This window comes from Rhineura floridana, chromosome 4 (assembly GCF_030035675.1).
Source record: "Rhineura floridana isolate rRhiFlo1 chromosome 4, rRhiFlo1.hap2, whole genome shotgun sequence".
Lineage (NCBI taxonomy): Eukaryota > Metazoa > Chordata > Lepidosauria > Squamata > Rhineuridae > Rhineura > Rhineura floridana.
The window spans coordinates 21,529,327-21,553,576 of NC_084483.1; the positions used below are offsets into that span (position 1 = coordinate 21,529,327).

A 24,250-nucleotide genomic window follows, 5' to 3' on the forward strand; every position below is an offset into this window, starting at 1 on the left:
TCCTTCCATCTGCACTTTTAGATGGCAGGTACCAGAAAATCCCAGTAGCAGAACGAGTATGCCCCTGTGAGGCGGGTGTAGTAGAGTCGGTGGGGCATGTTCTTTTGGAGTGTACCTTATATCGGGACCTTCATCTCTTTTTTATCTCCCCGATTTTACAAAAAAATCCGGGTAGGGACATTGCATTTTATACCAAATATTTATTATCTGACCAAAATCCTTATATTACAAGCAAGGCTGCAAGTTTCTGTGCTGCTGCCATTGCATGCCGCAGGGCAGTACCAAATAAACAGCTAACACAGTCTCGAGAACTGATTTTTAATTAGCTTTTGTTTTAGTATGAACATGTGTGCACTGTTATAATATTTTTATGCTGTTTCTATAATATTTTGTAATTGTACTTGTATCCTGGTCATTCGACCGTAATAAACCAATATAATAAAAAGTCCTGTACAGTACTGTACACAGTTCACAGTTCAAAAAGAAGCACTTGCTACTGTACATCCTTTAGGGCTGTTAGGCCGGCTGGCTCTCTGTTGCGTGGCACATTTTCATCATCAGAGACCAAGTCATCCAAGTCTCCAGCATCTGAATCATCATTGAATCTTATTCGCTTTGATGGTGGAGAATAGGATGAAGCTCTTGCTGTTGAAGTTGAAGGTTGTTCAAGGCTAGCTGTAGCTGTTGCTGCTGAAGATGAAGGTTGTTCAAGGCTAGCTGTAGCTGTTGCTGTTGAAGGTTGCGATGGTACTTTCTTAAAGTAGGAAAGCAATGAACTTTGCCTGATGAATTCCCATCTCCTTTCCCTTAGAATTTCTTTATAGCATGCAATATCGTTTAGAAGGCTTGCATTCACTCTAGAACTTCTTTCGAAATTTGGATCAATCCTTTTAAAAGCTGCCATCTCCATTTCTATATAGTTGATAGCTTCTCCCAATTCCTTGGTTGTCATTTCTCTAGGCACAGCAGGACTATCATCAGGATGGGACTCCTCTTCGCGAAACATCCTTCTTTGCTCTTCAATCAGAAGAAGATCTATTAGGGTCTCGTCATGAGAGACAAGCAATTCTGCCACATCCTCAGGTTCGACTTCCAATTCTAATTCCCTTGCCATTTCCACAACATTGCTAGTGACTTCCTCCACTGGATCCTCAAAGCATTCACAATCATCCATAAGTGTGGGAATTAGCTTCTTCCAAACACCTTTCAATGTTGTTTCTTTAACTTCTTGCCATGCATCTCTAATAGTTTTTATACCATCCACAATTGTGAAGCCTTTCCAAAATGCTTTTAATTTATTTTCACTTTGCCCAGGTACTGTATTGCTGTCTAAGGCATTGATAGCCTTAGCAAAAGTTCTTCTTAGGTAATAGGACTTAAACGCTGCAATTACACCTTGGTCCATAGGCTGCAGCAATGAAGTTGTATTTGCAGGTAGAAAAAGAACATTTATCTCCTCGTACATATCTCCTAGAGCTCTAGGATGGCCGGGGGCATTGTCTGTAAGAAGTAAAATCTTAAAAGGAATGTTCTTTTCCCTGCAGTAAGCCTCAACTGTAGGCTTAAAATAGTCTGTGAACCAATTTGAGAAAAGACTGGCAGTCACCCAAGCTTTTGAATTGGATTTATAATAAACAGGGAGGCTAGCTTTTGCATAGTTCTTTAGGGCCCTAGGATTTTCTGCGTGATAAATCATCATAGGTTTTAACTTGCAATCACCAGCTGCATTAGCCCCTAACAAGAGAGCCTGTCTTTTGCAGCTTTGAGCCAGGCATTGACTTCTCCTCTTTAGCTATAAAAGTCCTAGACGGCATCTTCTTCCAAAATAGGCCAGTTTCATCCATGCTGAAAATCTGCTGCTTAGTATATCCACCATCTTCTATGATCTTTGCAAGCTCACATGGATAACTTTCTGCAGCTTCTGCATCAGCACTAGCTGCTTCACCCTGCACTTTGATGCTGTGGAGATGGCTTCTTTCCTTAAACCTATTAAACCAGCCTCTGCTAGCTTCAAATTTTTCCTCAGCAGCTTCCTCGCCTCTCTCAGCCTTCATAGCATTGAAGAGACTTAGGGCCTTGCCCTGGATGATGGCTCGGCTTAAAGGCACATTGTGACTGGTTTGATCTTCAATCCACACCACTAACAGTTTTTCCATGTCAGCAATAAGGCTATCACGTTTTCTTATAACTGTAGTGTTCACTGGTGTGGCACTTTTAATTTCCTTCAACACTGAAGTTAGTGCAGATAGCTGTGGCAATCGCTGACAAGAGTGAGATGCTATCAGCACATAATACCTCTGCTCTGAAATCTGAACTGGTTGCTGATTTGCTACCAGGCCAAGTTAAGGGATGCCACATAGTACTTGTTCTGCTCTTGTAAGAAAATTCTTTAGTGTGGCAGCACCTACGCTTTGGAACTCCCTGCCTATTGACATTAGGCAGACACCTTCAGTGTACTCTTTTCAGCACCTGTTAAAAACATTCTTGTTTAGGCAAGCCTATCCAGCATGTAGAAGCTATTGTGTTTTTATATATTTTGAATCTTTTTAAATACCTGTCTTTAACTGTTTTTGCAAATAATTTAATTTTTTAAATTCCTTTTATCTTTTAAAATAGTGCTTTTCAATTCACTAATGAATGCCTATCACACTTTTGACAGATCCACACCATTCATATAAAGCACATTCAACACCCATTTGAAGCACATGAATCCCACCAAAGAATCATGGGAACTGTAGTTTGTTAAGGGTGGTGGGAACTATAACTGTGAGGGGGAAATTACACCTCCCAGGATTCTTTAAGAAATATTTATATAAACATGACTCTCAAAGATGTTATTTACAAAACCTGTAAAGGTATTTGTAGTGCGATCCTACATTTGTTTACTCAGAAGCAAGTCCCAATGTATTCAATGGGGCTTACTCAAACAGGGAAACGTGCACAGAACTGCACCCTCAAGTGATAAGGAACACTCACCTAACCCAAAATTCAGAATCATGCCACTTTAAGCTGTTTTGCAACTATTTATACTTGTTTTTATGGCCAGAGGATTTTAAAGGGATTTATTTCTTGTTGTGAGCTGCCTGGGTTTCCAATCAGTAATCCTACCTCATAGGGTTGTTGGGAAGACCACATACACACACACACACACACACACACATTGGAGATATAAAAATACATAGACCCCATATAATAGTTTATAGTCCAAATAAGTTGGTCATTGCAGAACATTTAAAAAAAATCAGTACTAGTTTCCTACATAATAAAAGCAATATCTATGTAAACCCCGCCTAATTGCTTTAAAAATAGGATTGGAGGGGAGAGAAACATTTACATCACAAACACAATTCTTTGTTCACTCAAAAGTCTCATTAATTTACAGCACAATCATAACCATGTCTACTCAAAAGTAAGTCCTATTGAATTCACTGCCATCTTCAACAGCCCAGGAAAATTTAACTTGTGAACACAAGAGGAAAAAAAGACTTGGTACATACTCAGTTTATGAGATTTTCAGATAAACAGGAAAAAACAATCCTTTTCTACCTTAGCAATGGAGTCTAAGGGGGCACAAAATGGAGGCCCAGAAATCCCTTGTCAGGCCCAGAAATCCCTTGTCAATCACAACAATGACTTCAGGTACTTGCTACAAACCTGAAAGGGTGGGATTAGAGCAGCCAGCAGAGATCACTTCACATAAATCCCAGGGGGGATGGCGGCTGACATTTTGGTGTATATCTCAAGAACCAGACCATGAAAGCTGGGAGTCTGAAGATTATGCTGACTTACCCAGAGACCCAGAGGGGTCCCCCATAAACTGGAAAATCTGGCTGAAAACCGGACTTCTGAAAAACCTATTATATGCACTGTATGTATTTTTACATCTTCAGTGTGTGTGTGGGTATGGAGTCTTTCCAACAACCCTGTGAGGTAGGGTTGGTGATTGGAAACCAAGGCATCTCACAATGAGAAATAAATCCCTTTAACATCCAATAACCATAAAGCAAGAACAAACAGTTGCACTTGCAACACAGCTTAAAGAGGCATGATTTTGAATTTTGGGTTGGGTGAATTAAGTTTATTTGTTTATTATTTATGTATTATTTGATTTATATCCCACCCTTCCTCCCAGTAGGAGCCCAGGGCAGCAAACAAAAGCACTAAAACACTTTAAAACATCATAAAAACCAGACTTTAAAATATATTAAAACATCTTTAAAAACATTTTTTAAAAGCTTTAAAAAACATTTTTTTAAAAATGGTTTTAAAACATACAGTAGGGCCCCGCTTCTCGGCTCCCCGCTTTTTGGCGTTCCATTAATACTCCACCTGATCGTGCCGGAGGAGTGGAAGATCAGCTGTCACTCGCTACAGCCAATCTTCTCTTCTGGAGCGATCAGACTCCCCCGCTCGAGCTCATCGCGCCATAGGAGGAGAAGATCAGCTGTAGAATGCTACAGCTGATCTTATCCTCCTCAGGGGCAGTCAGACTCCTGCACTCCAGCTGATCTTCTCCTCTTCTGGCGCTATCAGACTTCTGCTGGAGCTAATCACACCTGAGGAGAGGAAGATCTGATCTTCTCCTCCTTTGATGCGATCAGCAGGTTAGGTTCCAGACCCCCGTGCTACAGCTGATCCGCTTTTCTGCGGTTTTCGCTTTCCGGCAGGGGTCTGGAACCTAACCTGCCGTATGAGTGGGGCCCTGTTGTATTAAAAAGCAATTTCAACACAGACGCAGACTGGGATAAGGTCTCAACTTAAAAGGCTTGTTGAAAGAACAAGTTCCTTATCACTTGAGGTTGCAGTTCTCTGCACAAGTCCCTGTTTAAGCCCCCTGGAATACATTGGGACTTGCTTCTGAGTAGAAAAACATAGGATTGCACTATAAATATCTTTACAGATTGTGTAATTAATAAACATATTTGATAGTCATGCTTATATAAATATTACTTCATGCTGTGTCCCAATAAGTATTTGATTTCATTCTATGGTTGTAGATGATTTTTTCCTCTTCTTTTTAAATATGCCCTTCTTCCTTGGGGTGGTCATGGTTCTCCATTGTTTTGATCCTGAGGGGCAGATAGGCTGAGAAACTGTGAGTATCCCATGGTCACCCAGTACACTTTATAGCTCATTTCCATTTTGAAAAATTAATTAAACCAATTTACATGCAGGCAAAGTTGATTAAGTAGATCAACGCTTTTAAAGCACATCCAACTCACATTTAAAGCGCATGACTTCCCCTTAAGAATCCTGGGAAGTGTAGTTTCCCCCTCACAGTTATAAGTTCTCACCACCCTTAACAAACTACAATTTCCATGATTCTGTGGTGGGATTCATGTGCTTCAAATGGGTGTTGAATGTGCTGTAAATGAATGGTGTGGATCTGCCCTAGATGTGATGTGCCTTCAAGAGTGAATTACAAAGAACAATTTTAAAAGATACTTTTTTAAACAGGGGGAGGGTTCTGCACATTTGTAGGGCATATGCTTTGCATGCAAGGTCCAGAATTCAAGTTCTAGAAAAGGCTATTGCCTAGAATCCTGGAGAGCCAATGCTAGCCCATGTCATCAGCACTGAGCTAGATGGTACCAAATGGCCTGAGTCAGTATAAGTCAGATTCCTTTGTTCCTAAAAGTGGGAAGAGACTCAAGGGCCACAGTGACTCCAAAATCTATTTATGTATTTTTATTTACAACATTTATAGACCACTTTATTGTAAAAAATCTCAAAGCGGTTTACAGAAAGAATTGAAACAATAAAATTATTGGCAAAAACAGTTAAGAACATAAGAAGAGCCTGCTGGATCAGTTCAGTGGCCCATCTAGTCCAGCATCCTGTTCTCACAGTGACCAACCAGGTGCCTGGGGGAAGCCCGCAACCCGAGTACAAGAACACTCTCCCCTCCTGAGGCTTCCGGCAACTGGTTTTCAGAAGCATGCTGCCTCTGACTAGAGTGGCAGAGCACAGCCATCATGGCTAGTAGCCATTGATAGCCCTGTCCTCCATTAATTGGTCTAATCTTCTTTTAAAGCCATCCAAGCTGGTGGCCATTACTGCATCTTGTGGGAGCAAATTCCATAGTTTAACTATGCGCTGAGCAAAGAAGTACTTCCTTTTGTCTGGACAGGTATTTGTAAGGACAGGTATTTAAATACATTCAAAATAATAAAACCAACAGTGAGTTAAAAACAGATTTAAAAACACAATAGCTTCTACATGCCTGGATAGGCTTGCCTAAACAAAAATGATTTTAGCAGGTGCTGAAAAGAGGCGTCTGCCTAATGTCAATAGGCAAGGAGTTCCAAAGCATAGGTGCTGCCACATTACAGGACTGATTTCTTACAAGAGTAGAACAAGTGCTATGTGGCACCCATAACATGGAAAGGACAACTTGAACTTAGCCTGGAAGCAAATCAGCAATCGGTGCAGAGGTATTATGTGCTGATAGGGTCTCACTCGTGTCAGCAATCATGCCACAGCACTCTGCATAAACTGCAGTCCCCAGATCAGGTTGTGCTGCATAGGGATTTCTGTGACCTTGGCTGGCTGACTGCCAGAAGTTTTTTAGTTTTGGTTTTTGGTTAGGAATCCTGACAGATTGTGGGATGCTGAGTTTTCTGCCTTACTCATAGGAATTTTGTTGTGGTTGGTATTGTTGCGCGCCTCCCCAGTCTCCGAGCGGTGAGATTTCAGGGGTCCCTGCGCTTCCCCAGGGTTTGGTTTCCTTTGGGAAGAAGGTCAGCGGAGACTGCGGTGTCTTTATGAAATATGGTTTGTTTATTTATACATATTCCAACCTGAGCTTTAGATGGAGGGGGTTCAAGGCATCAGCAGTCCAATATCCAGCTTTTCCATCTGGATTGCAGGAGGCACCCCAAATGCCATGGTGCAGAAAGCCAACCTCTCTGCCTGCCTGCAGTTACCAGCCTTTCTCTAGACACAACTAAAACTACAAAACTCTCCTGGGCTCCAGGAGGGTGGGGGCTCTCCTTAAGAGTTTCAATGACAAAAGGGTCTTCCTGGCCCATTCACCGTTGCTGGGCAACTGATAGACCCATTATCCTACCTGGCCAATTTGTTTGGTTAACAAAAGACTCATTTGACCAGCAGAGTTCCTCATTCCAAGGCACAGGATTCCAAATCAGAGGCTGGAAGGGGGACCCACAGGAATCATCCATCCCAACCCCCATGCTCATAACAGTATGGTATTGCATTTAGGAAAGCATCATTGTCTTTTGAGTGCTCCCATCTAACATCTCCACAACACTAGGCTCCTTTTTTCCTACAATGGCCTGGTGACTGGCCTGGCCTGAGGGCACTTAAACCCTTTTTGCCAGAAGAGAGTTGGCTAGATAAATGTTTTTGTATGAATTATATGCACCAAGCAACTGTGGTTGATGCTTAATGTATCATGCTTAATGATGTCACTTGGACCTGCCCCGTGACATCACTCGGGCATGCCCCATGACATCACTCAGACCCGCCCTCAAAATCTCAGGGTTTGGGATGCTTTTGATGTGGCAATCCTAGTTTCTGTCCTTTTTGGCTGATCGAAACCTCACCTCTAGGCAAATCTGCACTATTTAAAATTGATAACTTTTTTGCTTGATTTCTTTGGAAACATATTCATGGATCATATTTGTTGGGCTGAACATATTATTGCTCTACAGGAGGTGAATGCATTTTGAAGTGACTTCAGCCTGCAGTATACTAGACAGTTTATGTCCTTTTATTGTCCTGTAACCACAATTAAAAATTCCACAGATTGCTAATGAATTGAGGAAAATGTCAAATACTGATAAAAAAATCAGCAGTTTCTTCTAAAATATATAAATCTCTGTAACTTTACCTCATAAAATACATGTATTTTTCCAAACTGTTGCATTCACATGAATCAAAAGCGGAAACATCTCCAGGGGTCATTCAGGAGACCACATTTGCTTCACGATGTTTCACTTATATATTAAGAACAGAAATATAACATGCTTGTATGCTTACTTGCTCCCCCCCCCCCAATCATGTGGGGATATTAAAAACCTAACTACATGTAATTTTAATGTATCATCATCATCATAAAAGGTCCCATGGTGGGTTACAGCAATTCTAAAATACAACACTAAAAACAATTTAAAAACAATCTCTGTTTAGTAGTCATGTGTGTTTTAAAAATTAAATATTTATTTATTTATTTATTAAGTTTATTTATACCCCGCCGTTTTTCCAAATTGGAACTCACGTCGGCTTCCAGATAAAAGACACATACAATTAAAAACCTATCAAAAATAAAAGCATATAATACATAAAAGAATAAGTATAAACAGATATAATTAAAAAATGAACTCTAGTTTAAAATAGCATTAAACTGTTTCTAATAATTAAAAATTAAAAACAAAATGAGTGAGAGGATTATCGCTCCCATCTAACATCTCCACAATTCTAGGCTCCTTTCTTCCTACAGTGGCCTTCTGGTGACTGGCCTGGCCTGAGGGCATTTAAATACTTCTTGCCAGAATCAAGTAGGCTAGATTAAATGTTCCTTACCCAGACTCTCTCTTTCAGCTAAGATTTCTATTTTAATTTCCAATCAGAGAAATGTTTTTGTTTGAATTGTATGCTCCAGTTGATACTTAAGGTATCATGCTTAATGACATCACTTGGGCCCACCCCTGTGACATCACTTGCTCCCACCCCATGACATCACTAGGGCCCACCCCTGAAATCTCAGGCTTTGGGATGCTCCTGGCCTGGCAATAGGGTTGCCAGGTTCAGGGCCTGAGACTGATCCTGTAGGAGAAGAGAAAGTCAGCCAAGTGCAGGTGTTCTTGCAACCCTGTAATGGGAAAAACCACAAGGTGGAATTCTCCCTTCCCCCTGCATAACGTTTAAAGATACAGAAGACCTCTTGGTTGCCAGGCCCAGCCTCCAAGAGGTCTTTTGTATCTTTAAACATTGTGCAGGGGGAAGGGAGAATTCCACCTTGTGGTTTTTCCCATTACAGGGTTGCATGAACACCTGCACTTGGTTGACTTTCTCTTCTAAAGATACAGGATCAGTCTCAGGCCCTGAATCTGGCAACCCTACCTGGCAACCCTACCATATAATAGTTTATTGTCAAACCAGTTGGTCATTGCAGAACATTTTTTAAAAAATCAGTATTAGTTTCCTACATAATAAAAACTGTAATACCTAAGTAAGCCCTGCCTAATTGCTTTAAAAATAGGATTGGAGAGAGACAGAAAGATTTAGAACACAAACACAATTCTTTGTTACATTCACTCAAAAGTCCCATTAATTTACAGCACATTCATAACCATGTCCTATTGAATTCAATGGGATTTACTCTGGGTATATGGGATTAGCATTGCTTTTACTCCCACAAAAACAAGTATTGAGAAGGTTTTCAAAACACTGCCCTCTTCAACAGCCCAGGATTTGACTCCTGCACACAAAGAGAAAAAAAACCTGAAATGTATATATTTACCCAATTTAAGAGATTTTCAGATAAAAGGGGGGGTAACCACCATTTTCTGGTGTTGCAACGAGGTCTAGGCACTGCGTAAAGGTCAACCAATCAGAACCCTAGCTTTGCTTATTGGCTGCAATCCTGAAAGGGCGGGGTTAGAGCTACGAAGTGCTATAACAGATGCTGAAATGATTTAACAGTCATGGGGGGCAGCTGACGTTTTGGTGTGTATCTTGAGAACCAGACCACCTAGAAACTTAATTTTTTTAAAATTAAAGCTGAGAATCCAGGCCACCTAATGGGCTAAACGAGAACCAGGTGGCATGGATAGAATCCGGGTAAAACCCGGCTGACTGGGCAATATGGCAACCCTACATTTTCCTATCTACATTTGCAAAGAGGTGGGGGGAGTGGAATCACAGAACAAAGTTTTTTTTGCGATAAGAAAAGACAGAAGCAGTACTGGAAAACATAGGAGAGCTACAGGAGAAGGATGGCATCATGTGAACCCCCCCCCGGGTTAAATGTGAGTGAATGTGGTGTAGCAAGTCCACTGTAAACACCTCATCTGGAAGCACCTTTTAGCAGAGATTTTGTTATATTGTTACGGTAGTGTCTTCACTAGGGATGGGATCTGATTGTTGGTTCCGGTTTGATCACACTCCATTGAACTATCGGGCAGTTCCATTCTGTTTTCATTTCTTTTCTGCTATCTTCTGCTTTTTTTTTTTTTACTGCCTTCAAGTCAATTCCGACTTATGGCGACCCTATGAATAGGGTTTTCATGGTAAGCGGTATTCAGAGGGGATTTACCATTGCCTTCCTATGAGGCTGAGAGGCAGTGACTGGCCCAAGGTCACCCAGTGCGCTTCATGGCTGTGTGGGGATTCGAACCCTGGTCTCCCAGGTCCTAGTCCAACACTGATCCGGGGGATGGGGAGGGGCAGGGAGAGGGAGGGGCAGGGAGGAGATTGGGTGGGTGAGCACTGGGCAGAGGGGAAAACCCTTTCCAAAAGGAAAAGATTGTGAACAGTATCATTGCTTTTCACCGTTTCCCTCACCTTTTTATTCTACAGCAGGCACATGTAGCCTCCTACACAAATTAAAACAAAAGCTGTCCCTGGCCACATTCACATCAGGCCTTTATTTCACTGTGGACAGTCATAGCTTCTCTCAAAGAATCCTGGGAAGTGTAGTTAGTGAAGGGTGCTGAGAGTTTCTAGGAGACGCCCTTCAATCAGAGTGGCTTACTGTTAAACCATCTGGCCACTGGAGCTCTGTCAGGCGAATAGGAGTCTCCTCTCAGCACCCTTCACAAACTACACTTCCCAGGATTCTCAGAGGGAAAGCATGACTGTCTCAAGTGAAATCAAAGTCTGGTATGGGTGTGGCCCACTGATTAGGCAAACCCAGCAGCTGTGAGGCTTTTAGAACACTGGCAATTGGTTCTTACTGAGCATGCCCCACATTATCATAGGGTCCCAGTAATTAAAAATTAGCCAGGCATTTTTTGAACTTTTGAACTGCAGAAGATGAAGGTCAGAGTATGGGGCAAGGTCAGTATTAAGATTACAGGTACTCTGTGAACATGGCTGATTTTTAATGAATTTCAAAAGATTATGAGAACTCTGACAAAAAAATCCAAAAGGGTTCTGGGGTTTTTTTCTTTCTTTTTAGACTTTGAACTCTCTATTCTCTCTGACTGTTTGTATCGCCATGAAAATTGAGAGAGATGTTAAGCAAGCGTTTCTGAGTTCAGGACTATAAGTTTTGTAAGGTTTTGTTTTGAAATGAGCTTATGGGAAGCATCAGAATGGCACGGGGTATTTTCAATTTAACATTGCAGAATGTGAAAAATCCATGCTGGCTATAGTATAATACTCTCATGGCTGTATAATACTTAAGATTTTAAAGTAAGAGAGAGACTGAGGGAATAATGAGTCAAAGTTCCATATCTATTAGACATGCTGTGGTGAGGTTTCCATTGGAAGATCTCTTAGCAAAAATAATCCTTGAGAATTAAGGGAATAAAAAATAGAATGAAAAAGAAAATTCTAAGAAAAATCAAGGCTCTATGAGGCCTGTCCTTAATGTTCAAGTCTCTTCTAGCAAGCGGAAAAGTTTGCCCAAAGAAATGCAAGAATACCAAGCAGGGCCGGTTCTAAAGGGCAGCCTGGTGGGGCACTGGCCCTAGGGCCCCAGAGCTACGGGCCCTCTGCTGCCGATCCACGATCCACGGCACCATCCGCCTGCCCACCATTCGCTTGCCTCACCTACCTGTCTCCTGTCTTTTACCATTGCCCGTAATGAAGATGGCGGCCGCAGTTTCCCTAAGGTACTGAAGCCGTGGCTGCCATCTTAGTTGATGGCAGAGATGCGCGCGCGTAGCACATACATGTGCCATCAACAAAGATGGCGGCAGAGGCTTCATCCCCTTAGGGAAACCGTGGCCACCATCTTCATTAAGGGCAATGGTAAAAGGCAGGAGACAGGTATGTGGGGGTGGGGGTGGGGGCACGCATGAGCCACTAGTGTTCGTGCTCACGCTCACACACACACATCGGGGCCCAGGGCAAGCTGATGCCCAAGGGCCCCGGCATGCCTGGAGCCGGCCCTGAAAGTACTATTGCAGGAGGAAGAAAAAACATTTTAAACTAAATGTTTTAAGAAAACATCAAGAGAGAGAAAAGCCCCCCAAAAGTGTTCAGGTCTTTGTGTGTTTCACTAATATAAAACCCTCTCATTGAAACTTTTTCCCACACTGATTGATTCTCTCTCTTGTAATACCTCAGAATAATTTGTCTCATTAAAATTGGGGACTGCCTTCAAGTCGATTCCAATTTATAGCGACCTTATGAAAAGGGTTTTCCTGGTCAGTGGTATTCAGAGATGGTTTACCACTGCCTTCCTCTGAGGCTGAGAGGCCCAAGGTCACCTGGTCACCCGGTGAGCTTCATGGCTGTGTGAGGATTTGAACCCTGCTCTCCCAGGTCATAGTCTAACACTCTAACTACTGTCATTAATTTATCACTTTCACCAACATTCTGTGCCTTCTTTGTTCCTCTTCCTTTAATTGCAACTCTGAGTCTCTCAGCTTTTCTTATCGAACCCAAGTCATAAATTCTGCCTGAAAGAAGGACCTTGAAAACCACCAGGTTTTTATCTAAAATTGGATCCTACTTTCTCAAACTGATTGCCCTAAACAAAGCCTTCTATCTCTAAAAGGAATGAAATGTTGGATAAAATAAAAAATAATATTCTAATGTAACAAACATATAGTACAAAGGCAAACACCTGGACAATTATCAGATAACAAGGGAAGGCATCACAACCGTAGAGTGCCTAATTCATATCCCCCCTCCCTTTTCACCCATAGTTTGTAAATGGGGTGTTCTTGAACAGCTACTTTCCAGTTTAATCAAGACATAAGTAATTCACGAAACATGTACAATGGAGACCCCTCAATTAGTGCAATTGGGGCACTGCCCACCCTAAAACCCCAAAGATATAGCCCAGCTCCTTCTGTTCTTTACATTCATGTTCAATACATTACCTCACATTTAGAGACACTCAGGCCTTGTTTCTGTCTATCTGCTGTGGCCAATAATCTCTGGACAGCACAGTCAATCACAATAATCCTTATGGTTCCACCTATCTCCAGGGGTAAAAAATCATTTCTGAATAATAAATACAATATGAGTGGCTTAAGGAGAGCACAGATCCCTCTGAATCTCCATTTTGATTTTATTTTCCTTTGAGTAGACAATCAGGAGTTCCTCAGAAATGCATTGAAAGTTTCATAGCATTGGGGTAGGACTACAAAGAGCCTCCTAAACCAATCAGATGCATGTATTGGCAAGCTGCATGTTTCTCTTCTCTGGGGCTAAGTTAACTTTTCCCTTTCACAAGCAGAAGGTTAAAGCAGCAGCAAGCATGATCTTTTTCTTTTCTGTTGCTAGCCAGCCTACAAGTCTTTGAAATCAGCAATACACTGTATATCTCTGTAAATTCATTGTTCAACTTCTGGCTTCATCATTGCCAGATATAGACAATATTTCAATGAAAGGAGTAGTGATAAACTACCCCAAAGCATGTTTGGTTGGCAATGCGGGTTGTGTGTGTCCTGTTTTTTTCATGGGCCAAATTGGGCCATTTTTATTGTTGGGGGAATCTTGGTGGCAGTGTTTTGTTGGCATCATAATGTGGTGGACGGGATAGAGCGAATCTGGTTTCTTCATGGACTGGGCTGGGCCTTTTTATTGTTGGGAGAGGAGAGGAGTTTTTTTGAGGCAAACTGCCTCCTTCATGAGCTGGATTGTACATTTAGTTTTATTTAAACTATCTCAAAAACTGATATGGGCTTACACAAGGTAATTAACTTCCATTAGGGATAACAGATAATTTTTATTGTAATTAAAACAAAAAAGCTTAGCAGTACTTTGAAGAGGACTAGATGTTTATTTTTTTCTGAGCCCAGGTCTGTGTCTGTCATGATTTGGGGGGGGGGAAGAGAGGGAGAGCAGGAGAGTGGTTGATAACAGTGACACTGGCAATCTAATTAACAGGTCATGTGTGGGGTTGTTGCACGTTTCGAGTCCCAATTTAACTTTGAATGGAACAGTGTCTTTGAGGTGGAACTGTGTCTTGACCTGTGTACAACTTCTGCCCAGTCTCTAATCTCCCCTTTCTGGGCAAGGTGAGTGAGAGGGTAGTGGCTGCTCAGCTCCAAGTTTTCCTAGATGGATCGGACTATCTAGACCCATTTCAATCAGGCTCCAGGCCTGGCCATGATATTGCTACTGGAATATTTCTATATGCCTCTGCGCTGCTCTGCATTTACTATAAATATTGTTCTATAATTGTATTCACATTTATAGTTGTATCATTAAAATATATATAAAGAAATGCTCTTAGTATTGAAAATATCAACAATACCGTGTTTGAGATAAAGCCAGGAATGTTTATAACTTTCTCCATCTTGTTTGCAAAGCAAAGTGCAGTGTCTATTATATTGCTTGTATGTACTACAGAGCCAACTAGTTCCCCAAGGCTACAAATGACAGAGTGGTTTATGTTATGGTAACATGTAGAAGATGTGTGGTTGTTAATGAATTTATCTTTCTAGGGCTTATGGCTGAAACTGGAGGCTTGGAGACGCTGAAGGTTATTTAGGCGACAACAGCTGGAGGGTGTCTGGAATACAACCACCATAAACAAATGTTATAATTCTAATGTAAGTCTGAGTACCCTAAAAAGATCCTGTGACCAGTGCCCTTGATAGGCACCAAACTGGTGTGAGAAAGAGGAGATGGATGTGCCAAGGCACCGACTTCACTACAAGTGCCAGCTGATTGATTGATGGATGAGATACCGGGGCTCAGTAAAAATATCAAAAGAACTAAAAAGCATTATCTAGCAATAAACACCCCAGCTTCACCAGGAGACCTGAGACATTTTCTACCACAGCCTACCTGAAACTCCTTGAACACAACTCCTTCTCCAAGTCTCTTCTTCCTCCCTACAGCAGTGGTTGGCCACCAGCTACTTGTCTGAGTATGAAAGATCAGGACTATTGGACATATCTAATTTTGCATTTTACCAGTCCTGCAATGGGTGACTCACAAGAACACCTCTGGCTGTGTCAGCTGGACTTCTCTCAATAAATCTTTTTAAATGTTTTATCTTGGTGTGGTCCCAACATTCCTTCTGCTCATTCCCACTATCTCCTGGCTTGATCACCCGGGAGTGGCTATGGGTTCAATGGTAAGATGTAATTCCCCGACACTACATGTCACTGGCTGAGTCCCTGCTTAGCTGAGCTATGCCAGCATAAGTCCCTCAGACTCAGCCAGCTCAGCCAGAGGTCCACCAGAGAAACCCAGCCTGGTGGAAGCTGGGAGTTAGTGGAAGCCAGTGGAAGGTCTGCAAAAGGGGTGTTCTGGGGGCATGTTGGAGGAGGGCCAAGGGGGAGACTTAGCTGATATCCAGGTCCTGTTTGGCTCCCTCCTGCGATCCTCTGTCACAGCAGCCAGAATGCTGGGAAAAGGGGTGGTGGAAGGAAACATGTATTTTGATTCTTTACGTAATATTTTATGCTTTAGCTAACATTATTTGAACTCCAATTAGCATTTGTTAACTCAGCTGATCTTCCCTACAAAAATAACCAAGAACTGTGCCACCGGTAGTCCAGATGTTTTCTTTGTATTGTGCTTTAAAAGATGTGACCAACATACCAGTTTTGCAACCTCAAAATATATCCATAACTTGGATAATTGTATTCTAAAAGGATGAATAATAATTTTAAAAAACATTGGCAGCAATGTACATTAAAAGCTAATGTTCCATGGGTAAATGTCAAGTGTATGGCAATATTGGTTAGAAACTTATTGTTTTATTATTGATATGCTTGCTATCCAGAGCTCATTTGGAATAAGGTGTAAGATATAAAATAAATAAATAAAAACAATAGAAATTGTGGGAAAAAGATTTTCCTGCAAATAACCTTTGACTAATATAACATGCATCAATTCATATTCAGATCCCTACAAATAATTGCCTCCAAAGCAAGACCCTGTGCTTATGATACTTTACTATGCATTCACAAGTTGCAGGCTGGCATCAAGTCCATGTGGGAAGTTGTAATGCTCACAGGCATTTACAGCTAGCTGTGGCAACACCCTAAGGATTTGTTTCTTTTTCAACCCAGCATTTATCATCATTTGCAAAAAAGCCAAATGTCACTGAAGTCTCCTTTTTAAAAAGAGGATATCATATTAATGATCAAACAAATTTTCACAACAAACTTTGTTTTCACAACAAATTTTGTTTTCAACTTCCCTGTCTCGAACTCGACAATAATAAAGTTGTTCAATGTATGTTTCTGCTTCTGTGCTTTCCTGCAGGATAACCATATATCCCATAGGGGCATTATTCCTTGTGCTTGTGGGGTTTATTTTAAATTTTATAATTTAATTTATTTATAATTATAATTTATAATTTATTTTAAATTTTATAAAAAATTAATTTGTGCTCAACATAGGAAGCTGCCTATTACTGAGACAGACTGGTTGGTCCATCTAGCTCAGTGTTGTCTACACTGACTGGCAGCGGCTCTTTAGGGTTTCAGACAGGGAATCTCTCCCTGCCCTACCTGGAGATTGAACCTGGACCCTTCTACATGCAAGACAGGTGCTGTACCACTGAGCTTCAGGGTTGCCTGAGGCAAGGCAAGAGATGTTCAGCTCCTCAGTTGAATTTTTGTATCTCTAGATGAGCCCACATATTCAGCCTAGCTAGGGACAGCCAATCATCATAGGCCTGCCTCCTTGATAAATCTGAGGAGAAGCTAGTAGAAGCTTCTACATGCTTCAAGAAAGGGAATAGAGATCTAGTAGAGAAATATCAATTCTGGGTCAGGACTCAGGAGGCATAAAAGCCCAGCTGCTGTTTAGGTCCTTGGGAACAGCTGCAGCACTAGGGGGACTAAAGAAGACCTGCCCTGGGAGTGAGTATCTGAGCATCTGGGTGCTTGCTCCTCGCTCCTCTGGGTTGCTGTCTCTTGAGACAGCTGAAGTCCCTCGTAAGTGCTGCAAGGCCTGAGACCCCCTGCCTGACCCTTGCTCCGGAGAGAGGCTGCAGGTAATCTTGCAGCCTCTTGCATCGCTCCTGGCTGGGTCAGGAGGCATAAAAGCCCAGCTGCCCTTGGGTGGGTCTGCTGCCGCTGGGGTTGCCACTGAAAGGGTGACGCCAAAGGGAATTGCCCCTTGGGGAGTTCCTTATGGCATGCCGAAGGCGAGGGTGCTACCCTCTTTGTTTTTCTAACCAATCTAGAGATTGGTAGTGGGGAGGGCGTATGACTCATGTGTAGTTCTTGTGCACAGTGAGAGCCTGTGCAGTGAATGGAATGATAGGAGAAACTCAACAGATGCCTTCAGAGTGAGAGTCTGTAACTGGCAGAAGGCTGGCCCTCCCTGGGTGTGAGATGGGGGGGAGTAGATGTGCCCTGTGTGAAAAATATTGAGTGGGTTTGACTGTTACCAATTCTTTCAGTGGCCTACTGGGATAATTAACACAGGTAAGTTTTGTTGGTGGGCTCTTGTTGGGTCCATGTCAGGTGTTTAGGAGGAGTCTTAGTGAGGAGTGACATGGGTGATGCCACCCCAATTTCAGTGATCACGGGTAGAGGGAAGTATAGCCATAGGGAGGTGGTAAATTACCACAGAAGACAAGGGCAAGGCTATCTACGCCTTGTTCCTTGCTGCCAGTCCTCTCATGGATGGGTTCCTTGTTCATCTGCTGTGCCCATTTGCCTGTCTGTGGTATTGTTTAATGCCAGATGGGTACACAATAAGACCACACTCAACCATGATTTGATCATGAATGAACGTGCCAATTTGGTCTGCATTACCGAGACCTGGGTGGGTGAGCTGGGAGGAATTGATCTGACCCAGCTTTGCCCACCTGGATACTCGGTGCAACACCAGCACAGGCTGCAGGGACAGGGGGGAGGAGTTGCTGTTGTCTACAAAACTTCCATCTCTGTCACCAGGAAACCACTCTGTCTTGGAGCTGGCTGTGAGCGTCTGCGCCTGGTATCGAGCCAAGGAAACAGTAAACTGGGGTTGCTGCTGGTGTACCTCCCCTGCAGGGGTGGTGGACAGATTAAGATGGTTCACCCCGGGAGACTAAAGGAATCCACTGGATTCCTGAATGCCCTGGGGGAATTCCCAGTATATAGAGCAGGTGACCCTCTTGAAGCCCTTGTCAGGCTGTGGAACAGTTAGGCATGTCAGGCTCTTGACACTGTTGCCCCTGAGTGCCATCTCTGGCATTGTGGAGCCCAGTTTACACCTTGGTACACCAGTGAGCTAAGGGCAATGAAACAGGCTGAATGACGGCTAGAGCGCAAGTGGCAAAAGACATGCTGTGTGGCTAATCGGGCATGAGTAAAACATCATAGAATCATAGAATAGTAGAGTTGGAAGAGGCCTACAAGGCCATTGAGTCCAACCCCCTGCTCAATGCAGGAATCCAAATCAGAGCATTCCCGATAGATGGCTGTGTGGTGGTGAGGGCAGCGAAGAAGGCCCACTTCTCTGCCTCCATCACATCCTCAAGTAGCCATCCAGTGGACCTTTTCCGTATTGTTAGGAGTCTGTTGACATCAGCTCCAGGAAATGAACTTCCAGACCCTTTCGAGGCCCACTGTGAATTGTTTGCAAGGCACTTTGCTCACCTTCAAAGGCAGTCTTGATGCCCCATCCACATCTACTGTAGTCCCCATTTTATTTATTTATTTATATCCTGCTCTTCCTACCCGCAGGAGCCCAGGGCGGCAATCCCCAATGAAGTCCAGTGCAATGTCTGCAGTTGATGCGGCCTGATGATGTAGACAAGGTGCTTGTGATGATGTGGCCAGCAACGTGTCCTCTCGACCCTTGCCCTTCTTGGTTTATTAAAGCTTGCCGAGGGGGTAAGACCGAGTGGATCCAGGGTGTGGTTAACACATAATTGTGGGAGGAAGTGGTTCCAGCCGCCTTGAAAGAGGTGGTGATCCGACCGCTCATGAAAAAGCCCACCCTTGACTCATTCATTTGCGACAATTACTGACCGGTCGCAAACACCCTTTTCTTAGGGAAGGTGATTGAGAGGGTTGTGGCGCAGCAATTTCAAGTACTCTTGGATGAAACAGATTATCTTGACCCATTCTAGTCCGGGTTCAGGCCTCATTATGGGACTGAACCAGCCCTGATGGATGACCTTGGGAGAAGGCCTGGGGGAGTGCGACCCTGTTATTCTTACTTGATCTCTCAGTGGCTTTTGATACCATTGACCATGGTATCCTTCTGAGCTGACTTGCTGAGATGGGTATTGGATGCACTGTTTTACAGTGGTTCCGATCCTATCTCCAAAGTCATCTTCAGAGAATAGCATTGGGTGACTGTCTTTCGGCCCCCTGGCAGTTGTGCTGTAGGGTGCTGCAGGGTACCATCTTGCCCCCATACTGTTTAACATCTATATGAAGCCCAGTCATCAAGAGATTTGGGCCAGGTGTCAGAAGAATGCTGACGATACCCAGCTCTATTTATCTGTAACATCTGAATCGGGAGAGGCCGTGCAAAGCCCTGGGCCACTGCCTGGACTCGGGGGTGGGCTGGATGAGGGCCAATAAACTGAGTCTGAATCCTAGCAAGACGGAGGCACTGTGGGTTGGTGGATCCCGAGTTCAGATAATTGGTTAGTTGCCTGCTTTGGATGCGGTTGTACTCCCTCTGAAAGAGCAGGTCCATAGTCTGGGGGTGCTCTTGGATCCATCTAGAGGCCCAGGTGACCTCAGTGGCTAGGAATGCCTTTTACCAGCTTCAGCTGGTAACACAGCTGTGGCCGTTTCTGGACTGGGATAGCGTGACCACTGTTGTCCATGCACTGGTAACCTCCAGGCTGGATTACTGTAATGCACTCTATGTGGGGCTGCCCTTCGGGTTGGTCCGGAAGCTGCAGCTGGTGCAAAATGCAGCGGCGAGACTACTCACTGGGGCAGGGTATCGTCAACATATCACCCTGCTGCTGAAAGACCTGCGTTGGCTTCCCATTCGCTTCCGGGCCAAGTTCAAGGTTCTAGTTTTGGTGTACAAAGCCCTGTACAGCTTGGGACCTGAATATGTGAAAGACCATCTTATCCCTTATGTACTCAGTCAATCACTGCACTCTGCAGGTGAGGGACTCCTTCAGATACCATCTTATCAGGAGGTCCGTTCCGCACAACATAGGAAAGAGACCTTCAGTGTGGTGGCACCTAACCTGTGGAATTCCCTCCCCTTAAATATTAGACAGCGCCACCTCTGTTATCTTTTTGGTGTCTTTTGAAGACCTTCCTCTTTCAACAAGCCTTTTGAGTTGAGACCTTGTCCCAGTCTGTGTCTGTGTTGGAATTGGTTTTTAAGATGTGTTTAAACCTTTTTTTTACAAAATGATGTTTTGAAAGCTTTTTTAAAAAATGTTTTTAAAGATGTTTTGTATTAATGTATTTTAAAGTCTGTTTTTATTGTGTTTTAAGTGTTTTTAGTGCTTTTGTTTGCCACCCTGGGCTCCTGCTGGGAGGAAGGGCGGGATATAAATCAAATAATAAATAAAAAAACAAACCACACCCAGGTTGACGTTTACCAATAGTAAACCGAAAATGTTATCCTAATTACTAAATATACTAACATATATTCTAAAAGCAATAATATGTGTCCACCCTCCCCTTATCTGACTTGTCTTTCAGATTGTAAGCTTCTTGAGGACAGGTGCCTGTCTCTTTTTGTAAAACTGTAAGATGCCCTATATTGTAGAATCATAGAATAGTAGCATTGGACTATAAGGCCATTGAGTCCTTCAATGTAGGAATCCAAATTAAAGCATACCTGACAGATGGCTGTCCAACTGTCTCTTGAATGCCTCCAGTGTTGCAGAGCCCACCACCTCTCTAAGGAATTGGTTCCATTGTCGTACTGCTCTAACAGTTAGGAAGTTTTTACTGATGTTCAGTCAAAATCTGGCTTCCTGCAACTTGAGCCCATTATTCCATGCCCTGCACTCTGGGAAGATGAAGAAGAGATCCTGGTCCTCCTCTGTGTGGCAGCCTTTCAAGTACTTGAAGAATGCTATCATATCTCCCCTCAGTCTTCTCTTCTCAAGGCTAAACACACCCATTTCTTTCAGTCTGTCCTTATAAGGCTTTGTTTCCAGTCCCCTTGTTGCCCTCCTCTGAACCTATTCCAGTTTGTTTGCATCCTTCTTAGAGTAGGGTGTCCAGAACTGGACGTAGTACTCAAATGAGGCCTAACTAGTGCCAAACAGATAAGAACTAGTACTGCACATGATTTGGAAACTATACGTCTGCTGATGCAGCCTAAAATATGATTTGCCTTTTTTGCAGCCACATTGCAGTTGGCTCTTATTCAGTTTGTGATCAACAATTCAAAGATTCTTCTCACATGCAGTATTGCTGAGCCAAGTATCTTCTAATTGTGCATTTGGTTTTTTTCCCCTAAGTATACAACTTTGCACTTATCCCTGTTGGATTTCATTCTTTTGTTTTCAGCCCAATGCTCCAGCCTATCAAGGTCCCTTTGAATTTTGTTTCTGTCTTCCACGGTATTAGCTGTGCCCCCCAATTTTGTATCATCTGCAAATTTGATAAGCATGCTCTGTACCTCCTCATCCAAGTCATTAATAAAAATGTTGAAGAGCACTGGGCCGAGGGCCGAGCTCTGTCATACTCTGCTCGTTACTTCTGCCCAGTTTGAGAAGGAACCGTTGATAAGCACTCTTTGAGTACGATTCTGGAGCCAACTGTGGATCCACCTGATAGTTGTTCCATCCAGCCCACATTTAGCTATCTTGCTAATCAGAATATCATGGAGCACTTTGTCAAAAGCTTTGCTGAAGTTGAGATATATTATGTCCACAGCATTCCCACAATCTACAAGGGAGGTTACCCGATCAAAAAACAAGATAAGATTAGTTTGGCAGGATTTGTTCTTCATAAATCCATGTTAGCTCCTAGTAATCACTGCATTGTTTTCAAGGTGCTTACAGATTACACCCCTGCTGTGTATATGCCCACTTACCTGAGAATAAGTCCCACTGAATGAAATGGGGTTTCCTTCTGGGTAGACATGTATGGGATGGCACTATTAAGTTTCAAAAACAGCAGTGTATTTTGACATGCTATTTGCATTTGCTATGATTATATCACACATACATAAATAAATACACACACAAACACACTTGTGGACACATCCTTCATGGCCAGCATGGCCAACAGTCAGGGATAATGGGAGGCTGTGGCCTGGTGGCATCTGGGATGCCACAAATTCCCCACTCCTGCACTAGTAGATACTGCAGGTTGTGGGGGGCTTGGACATCTACCCCCAAATCCAGCCCTAACAGCATCACTGCTTCCTTGTGTTTCATTACACAAAGTAGGCCTTAAAACTTTGGGCCTGTTTGCTGATGGAAAATAGTAGACAATAAGGTGCAATTTGCTTGAGCAAGAATCACATTGTTTCTTGTCAGGAATTGGATCATGACATCATACTTAGATCAAGCTTTTACTGTTGTCATCATGTTAGCTGAGCAGAAAAATGTTTTCTTCTGCATCTAGAGCAGCGGTTCCCAACTTTTTTCCCCATGGACCACTTGCGAATTGCTGAGGATTCTTGGCAGACTGCTTAACCATTTTTCTGCTGGCTGTAGCAATGGTAATTTCATAGAATTCAAATTGTAATACAATAAAATACAATATACAAAATAAAAGCAATAAAAATAAAATTAAAAATCAATATGAATATTTAATACAATCGATTGCTGCCTTGTGTCTCCAACCACAAATTCACAGACATGCCGTGGGCCTGCTGGATAAAGATCACAGACAACTTATAGTCCACAGACCACAGTTTGGGAAACCCTGAGCTAGAGATAACTTCACATGTTATGGACATAGCTGATGTGCTTTTGCAGTCTATGTGCGTTTGTGCTATATTCATATTCTTTTGTCTGCATATGTGGGAGCTATAATTATCTGTGGATTCCTGTGGCATAAAGAGAAAATTAGTGACTTTCATGTTTTATGGGAAATACCACTTACATGCAGTAGGGGGAGGGAATATCAATGCAACCCCATCTAATTTGCACTTCCTGAACCAATATATGAATAGAAATGTTGCTATCCTTTGAAATTAGCACTACTTTGGTTTTTGTGATGTAGTTTTCCAACTGTGTACAAAACTATGTATATTAGGGAAAATGCACACAAAGATGCATATATTATTGGAAATAACATACAAAATTGCAGAGTGTTATGGGAAATTGCTTGCAAAAATTATATATAAGGCAAAATTGCATATTAGGAGAAAATGAGCATGGAAATGCATGTGAATTTTTATATACTTTTTTTAAAAATTACAAACTGATGCAGAAATTAGGTGAACTGAAGGTTGCAAAAATGAGGAAGACAGAGAAACCAAAATTCTCCATCCCTAACACTCATTTTACAAGCACGTGCCCTCTAATTTTTTTTGATGCAATCCTAATGGTCATGAATGAAAAATTGGCACTTTAGTCCTCCTTTCACCCTGAAAAACTTCCCAAACTGTGACTCTTGTCCTGCAGGAGTGAGGTACAAAACACTGGACAGAAAGGACAGGGCTTAGAAGCCATTAGGATGGAGGAAGCAGTCCCCCTGCCGACATTATAACCACTATCTATAGGTATTATGCATTATTTTATAGAACAAACTAAATATATGTTCTTTAAATGCACTGCCTTGGGACAATTTAATACTGAACAAATACATCAGCAGTTCTTGATTATGCTGCAGATACTTTACACACACTCATTAAAACCTCTTTGCCCCCATACTATACCGTAAAATGGCATCCATGTTGAGTGAGATATGACGCAGGAGGGAAGTCAGTTAAGGGGTATTGCTGGTGATTTTGAAGAGGAAAGCTTGCTTAATGGGATAGATCTCATCTGTGCACAAAGCACAGATAAGTTGAAGGAAGTTCACTGGATCTGAGACTCTCTCATGCTTAATAAAGCAGCTGTCTGCACTGAAATTACACCAATAAGTTGCATATAATTTGGGCTTGTGCAAATAGTGGGCACCAGGCTCTTTGGACGAGTGATAGCTGGATACTTGGCTAAGCATTTAAGTCCTAGAAAGTCTAATGACAGGATGCTTCCTGCTTATTGCAGCTCATTAACCTTTTAAAAGCTCTTTTCCTGTTATTGTCT

The 24,250-nt window shown here is 42.5% G+C and overlaps 1 pseudogene; it reads right to left on the bottom strand.

Moving 5' to 3' along the window:
- Window positions 1-493: 493 nt before the first annotated feature.
- Window positions 494-24,250, bottom strand: part of LOC133384120 (tigger transposable element-derived protein 1-like) — a 49,648-nt pseudogene continuing 25,891 nt past the window's right edge.